The 7,116-nt window shown below is 40.4% G+C and overlaps 1 long non-coding RNA gene across 1 annotated transcript in view; it reads right to left on the reverse strand.

The window, feature by feature from the left end:
- LOC119575510 overlaps nt 1-2,952 on the reverse strand; it is a 24,424-nt gene extending 21,472 nt beyond the window's left edge. Inside the window, exon 1 of the long non-coding RNA XR_005228987.1 lies at nt 2,816-2,952. This is a non-coding gene — a long non-coding RNA (uncharacterized LOC119575510). The remainder of the gene's footprint in view (nt 1-2,815) is intronic.
- Nucleotides 2,953-7,116: the final 4,164 nt, after the last annotated feature.

Raw genomic sequence — 7,116 nt, forward strand, 5'->3', positions numbered from 1 at the left:
TATATTATAAATATATATATATATATAATATAAAATATATAATATATATTATATATAATATATAATATATATAATATATATATATATTATTATATAAATATATAATATATATATATATATATATAATATATATTTTTATAGTATACATATATATACATTATAATATATAATAATATATATATTAATATATATATTAATATAGTTATAACATATACACACAAACACACACACACACACTACACACTGTATATGTAAAAGAAATACACACACGGGACATGTATATAATGTATGTATGTATGTATGTATGTATGTATGTATGTATGTATGTATGTATGTATGTATGTATGTTGTATGCATGCATGGATGCATGTACGTGTGTATGTGTGCCTATTTATATGTTTGCATATATACATGGACATAGACACACAGACACAGACACACACACACACACACAATATATATATATATTATATATATATATATATTATATATAATATATATATATATATATATATACATATGGGGTGTCGTGTGTGTGTTTTGTGGGGTGGTGTGTGTGTGTGGTGTGTGTGTGTGTGTGGTGTGTGTGTGTGTGTGTGTGTGTGGTGTGTGTGTGTATATATGTATATATATGTATATATGTATAATATATATATAATATATATATATATATATATATATAAAATATATATATGTGTGTTGTGGGGTTTTGGTGTGTGTGTGTGTGTGTGGTGTGTGTGTGTGTGTGTGGGGTGTGTGTGTGTGTGTGTGTGTCTATGTCCATGTATGTATGCAAACATATAAATAGGCACACACACATGTAGTTTATATATGTGTGTATGTGATATATTTTATATAATATATATATTATATAATATATAATATATATATTATAATATATATATATACATATATATTATATATATATATATATATATATATATATATATATATATAAATGCAGATTAAAACACTCTACCGTGTTGATATTGTAGAAAAAACCCACTTAATGATAATGAGACAAAAGTTTCGAAATCCAAATGAATTAAATCTTCAGGCCAGATGTGTATATATGTACACACACACACACAACACACACACACACATACATACATACATATATATAATACATAACCTTTCTCACTCAGCTGTTACTTATTATCGCCTGACTGATTTGACCTGACACTCATGACCTCAGTTATTAGCCGAAATGTTAAAAATAAAGTAGGTATGTGCACACGTGTGTAGGTCTCTCTTTCTTCCTTCCTTTCTTTCTCTCTCTCTCTCTCTCTCTCTCTCTCCTCTCTCTCTCTCTCTCTCTCTCTATATATATATATATATATATATATATATTATATAATATATATATATATATATATATATATATATATACATACACACACACACACACACATATGTATATATACACACATATGCGTGTGTTATGTTATATTATATATATATATATATATATATATATATATATAATATATATATATATATATAAACAGACATACTCCATACACACATTATATATGTACATATACACACACACACACACATATGTGCGTGTGTATGTATTTATATTTATGTATATATCTACCTATCTATATAATACATACACAATGGCTGTGTGTGAGAGACAGGGAAAGAGAGTGGGTGTGTATGTGGGTGTGCGCGCGCGCGCGTGGGTGTGTTCATGTAGGTGCGTGGGTGTGTATGAACGTCAATCTGAATGTTATCGCGTATGTCTCAGCGGATGGGATGCATGTACGCGTATACATGTCAATATAATTCACCAAAATAATTCGTATCCTTAACCCTCTTTGATAATATGACATAAGACCCAAACACAACAGTAATGCCGTCCTGTGGACTGACCCCCCCCCCCAGGCCTATGTGCCTTGCTTGAACATCGCCTCACGAACGAAACAGCAGCAGCAGCCCCTACAGAAGAATCCAGGAGGCAGGAGGACCCGTGGAGGAGAGGGAAGGAGGGAGGAAGGGAGGGGGAAAGAATGAGGGAGGGAGGGAGGGAGGGGTAAGGGACGGAGGGGGAGGGAGAGGTGAGTTTAAAGGGGCATGTATAGAACAGCAGGCTATGGTTATACGGTTTATCTGTTTAGTATATTCATTTTTTTGAAGGGGTAGGTGAGAATGTCACGAGAAAAAATAAAACGGCATCATTGAGTCAACCGATGCTGTCCACGATTCTGTAAGTCACTCCATCTGCAGGAGAGAGAGGGGGGGGGGATGTGGAAAATTCACGTCTATCGGTTCCGAAGGGATGTTACTTGGCTCTCTCAAGCAAAGGAGACATTAGGTCATTTCCCACTCCAGGATGTGAGTGATGATACAGACGGGTTTTTCAATAACGAGAGGCTAAGAAGACCAGTTCGGGCATTCTCCGTGCACCCCATCGCTACGAGGTTTTCTCCAAAGGGCAAAATCATGGGGTTGGGCTGATGAGGGCCAGCTCCACCCCTCCCCTCCTCCCCCCACCCCCCACACTCCAACCCCACCCGGAGCTCCCCTCAAAAATCGATGGTGCTGTTCGCTCTCCCCTTACAATCCAGTTCTCTTTCTCTCTCTCTCTCTTCCCTATTTCTTTCTCTCTCGCTCTCCTCTTTCTCTCACTTTCATCATTCCTCTTTCTCTCTCTCCTTCCTCCTTCTTTCTTTCCCTCTCTTTCCTCTTTCTCTCTCTCTTTCTTCATTCCTCTTTCTCTCTCTCTCTTTCCTCTTTTTCTCTCTCTTTCTCTCGTCTCTCGCTCTCGCGACGGTGCTCAGACCCCACGTCGGGAGGCGGGACTTACCACTGGCGCCGAAGATCTTCTCCATGGTTGCGATTCCGGCAAAATCCTAGACACGGCGAATCTCCTTTTCAAACATGGTACGATACTGATCAGGATGTCACGTTGCGTTGCGTATATCCTCACCCTCTCACAGTCTGACCAACACTGAGGCTCCTGATGTTGTCAGAGTCGCTCGCTCCTTTCTCATGGTTCGAGGTGCCGGCTACCAATATTTCTTTTATTATTTTCGCGTTTGTCTCATTTAGAATATAATTAAACACTCGCCGATCGAAGATGTTTAAGAACGATTCATGCAACGCGCAATAGTTTTTCGTATTTCTATGAGCGAGAATAAGGAATTTCGCATTTCCCCCGAGTTGCCAAGTCGGTTATTTCCACCGAACTTCATCCTTTGACGTCAGAAACCTATGATTGGTGTTAAAATTTCATCGTTCTTGTGTTATGCGGGAGAGCTGAATAAAAATGGGACATTGCTACCAAATATATTCAGTGACTGACCTACGTGCGTAAGTATTTGGCAGGATATTAATAACGGCGAGGGAAAACCGCCCTTATATGCCGTGTCAATAAGGCTAATGCCGTATTATGCCGTATTAACAGATATGCGTAACACAAATTCCGGATTTGTGGGTGTTTGTCTACCGTATTTACTTTCGCAATAAGATCTATTCAAAATATCTAAGGGTACGAAAATACTGGCCATCTGATAAAAAAAAGTTCCAAATATTTCGTCACATCAATAGCTATTTAGTCTACGCATAAGTTTTATTTTTTTTTTTCACTTTTTTCTTTAATTAGTATTTGTGAAAAAAAAACGGACGTCTCATTTCCTAGTCCTTACGTACAATTAACGGACGCCAGGTAGAGGGACAGCACAGCACATTACGAATTCTTTTATCAAAAGATAAGGATTTAGATAGTTTTTAAAAATGCTCCTGTACGTTATCGGATAATGTACCCCAATTTTGGCTTAAAGAATTATACTATATGATAAGGAAAATCAGGAGATACAGCTTTCCTAAAACAAAAACACAAGTACAAGTTACAAAACGAAAATATAATTAATAAGTAAAAAAAAAAAAGAAAAGAAAAAAGAATTTTACTTCATTTGTTTCCATTCACACAAAAGTGAATGTCTGTTCTAAGGTGAGCCTTTCTAGATGTCCAGGCAGTTCTAGAACGAGAGCAGACTCGCAATTTCGTGAGCATGTGTGGTAAGTGAGAGCTGGAGTCACTCAAAGCAGTCTCATAAATAGCGCAGGGACGTTTGTGGTTTGCTATTGTGCGAGGAGAGGGACGGAATTCGGCTCAATATCAATATTGCTTATCAATAGGATTTTCAGATGTGCTCCGCGTTTACAACATAAACAAGCAAACTCACGCACACTCACTGATATTCACACATTGTGTACACGAACAAACACAAATACAAACACACACATAAACACACACACACACACACACACACACACACACACACACACACACACACACACACACACCACACACACACACACACATATATATATATAATATATATATATATATATATATATATATATATATATATATATATATATATATATATATATATATATATATATATAAACACATTTTTCCTTAAGGCGTAACGAGGAAAATGACCCCAACACAGCATACTTCACTGCAGTTTATTGTTCGATAAAATATACACACAAAAGCTAAAATAAAGTTGCACCTAAATGGCTTCTCTTTTAACAAACCAGATTCTAGATTAGTGCCTGAAATATACAAAAATATAAAGGAATGTCACAGATTAATGCCATAAGATACAGTGTTCTTTTTAAGCCTACGTTGGCACTGACGTCACGGTGGACAGGAGCGTATATAGGTGAATATACAGATCGGCTGACATAAACACGTATAATGTGTGTTTGTGTGTAAACTGTGTGTATATCGATAAATAGACTGATTGACTGATACATAGATATGTATAGATAAATAGATAGATAGATAGATAGATAGATGGATAGATAGAGAGAATGAGAGTGAGAGTGAGAGTGAGAGTAAGAGTGAGTGAGTGAGTGAGTGAGTGAGTGAGTGAGTGAGTAAGTGTGTGTGTGTGTGTGTGTGTGTGTGTGTGTGTGTGTGTGTGTGTGTGTGTGTGTGTGTGTGTGTGTGTGTGTCCGCGCACGTGTGCGTGCGTGTGTATGCATGCGTGAGTACTGGGTTTGTGTATCTGATATGCAGTATATATCTGACCAGCAATAACAGAACAGCCAGCAACATTAACCACACTGCATGCAATCTTCGCCGAGGCCTTCGCACGATTTCTTTGCACGGCTGCTTCCTTTGGCACGTTGCAAACCCGAGCGCCTTTGGTGTCACGCCCTCCGCATGCAAACGAGGCCGGGACCGCACTTCGCAGCATCCTCTCTCTCTCTCGGTAAGGAAATCCGCGCGCCTCGCTCAGCATCCTTCTGTGTCGGCCCAGCTGGAGGGAGGATCTTGAGGGATCTCGTTGAATACCTAATTGTTTGTATGCAATTTAGAATATGGAAAGAGTGATCAAAAGGCGCAGCCACAGCATCCTCCTTCCGGGAGATGGCCCTAGGCATCCCCTGAGGCATCGCCGTTTCCACCAGGGAGGACCCGCGCGTCTGCCACCGCCCAGGCCGCCGCTGCCAACACTGCCACCAGCCCGAGCAGCGAAAGGGTCAGTCGTCACATGGGGATGAAGGTGGCCAGGGGGTTCCCTCCCCCCAGGTGGCCCCCCAGCTCCTCCAGGTACACGTCGGGCACCAGCCGCCCGGGGGGGTCGTGGGGGGACCGCACCATCCTGACGCTGGGGGCGCCGCCCCGCGTCGCCTGCTCATACGACACCAGCTGCGGGAGACACGCGTTTAGGGACCAAGCGCAGGGAAGGGCGGGAGAAAAACAGCGCGTATATATGCTATAAGTAGATGGATAGATAGATACATACATACATATATACACAGATTGATAGATAGATAGATACATCCATACATCCATACACAGCCTGATAGATAGATAGATACATCCATACACAGACTGATAGATAGATACATACATACATCCATGCACAGATTGATATATAGATACATAGATACATTGACAGACAGATAGATATATTGATAGCTAGGTAGAAAGATAAATAGAAAGATAGATAGGGAAATAGACAGAAAAGTTGAGATATGAATACAAAGACGGAGAGATAAAACATATGCGAAAGAGAAGAAGCAAGAAAGAGGGAAGGAAAAAGATTTGTGATTTTTTTTCTCCATTTCTGCTTAAAAAAATAAGATGACCACAAACTTGTCATCTGTCATCAATTATTACCAGCTCTTGAATAACATCTTTCTCTGTATAAAAAAAATAAATAAAAAATGTACAATGCAACTTAGAAATCAAAAATATAGAGTAAAGTACACTGCAACTTTGAAAGAAGAAAAACGTACCATGCAACTTAGAAAGGAAAAATATAGAGTAAAGTACACTGCAACTTCGAAATGAGAAAAATAAACAACAAAAAAATAAACTCAAGAACCAACGAAGCTTTCACAAGGGGTAATAGACATCCCTGCAAAGAGATTAAAGAGATTCACGGAATCACGGACGTCAGCCGAAAGTTTTAAAAGAGTTCGAAAAAAAAAAATCCAAGGGGGCAGTCGGTTGAATTTTGCCTTCGGGGTTTTAAGTGTCTGTCTGTTAGAGTGTTTTGTTAGGGGAGGGGAGAGTGGGGGAGGGGGGTAGGCACATAACCTATAGGCCTAAATCGGACAGGAGTGATTGGAGATATGTTGGTGACAGAGGGAGGGAGGGAGGAGGGGGAGAGGGAGGGAGGAAGAGGGGTGGGGAAGAGGGAGGGAGGGAGAGAGGGAGGGAGGGAGGGAGGGTGGGGGTGGTTGAGAGGGAGGGAGGGGGAGGGTGGGTGGGGGTGAGGGAGAGGGAGGGAGGGAGGGAGGGTGGGGGTGAGCGAGGGAGGGTGAGGGTGAAGGAGGGAGGGAGGGAGGGAGGGAGGGAGGGTGGGTTGGGGCGAGGGAGAGGGAGGGAGGGAGGGAGGGAGGGAAGGAGGAAGAGAGGGAGGGAGAGAGAGAACAAAAGAGAAGGGAAAAGAACGGGAAGACAAAATAGAGAGAGAGAGAGAGAGAGAGAGAGAGAGAAAAGACAGACAAACAGAGAACGAGAATAAGAGAGAGAAAAAAATAAACAAGCAAGACCGAAACAAACAAACAGACAAGCAAGCCAGCAAACAAACAAACCAAACAGACCGCAAGGAAATAACCCCCCCCCCGATCCTC

Source organism: Penaeus monodon, chromosome 1 (assembly GCF_015228065.2).
Source record: "Penaeus monodon isolate SGIC_2016 chromosome 1, NSTDA_Pmon_1, whole genome shotgun sequence".
Taxonomy (NCBI): Eukaryota; Metazoa; Arthropoda; class Malacostraca; order Decapoda; family Penaeidae; genus Penaeus; species Penaeus monodon.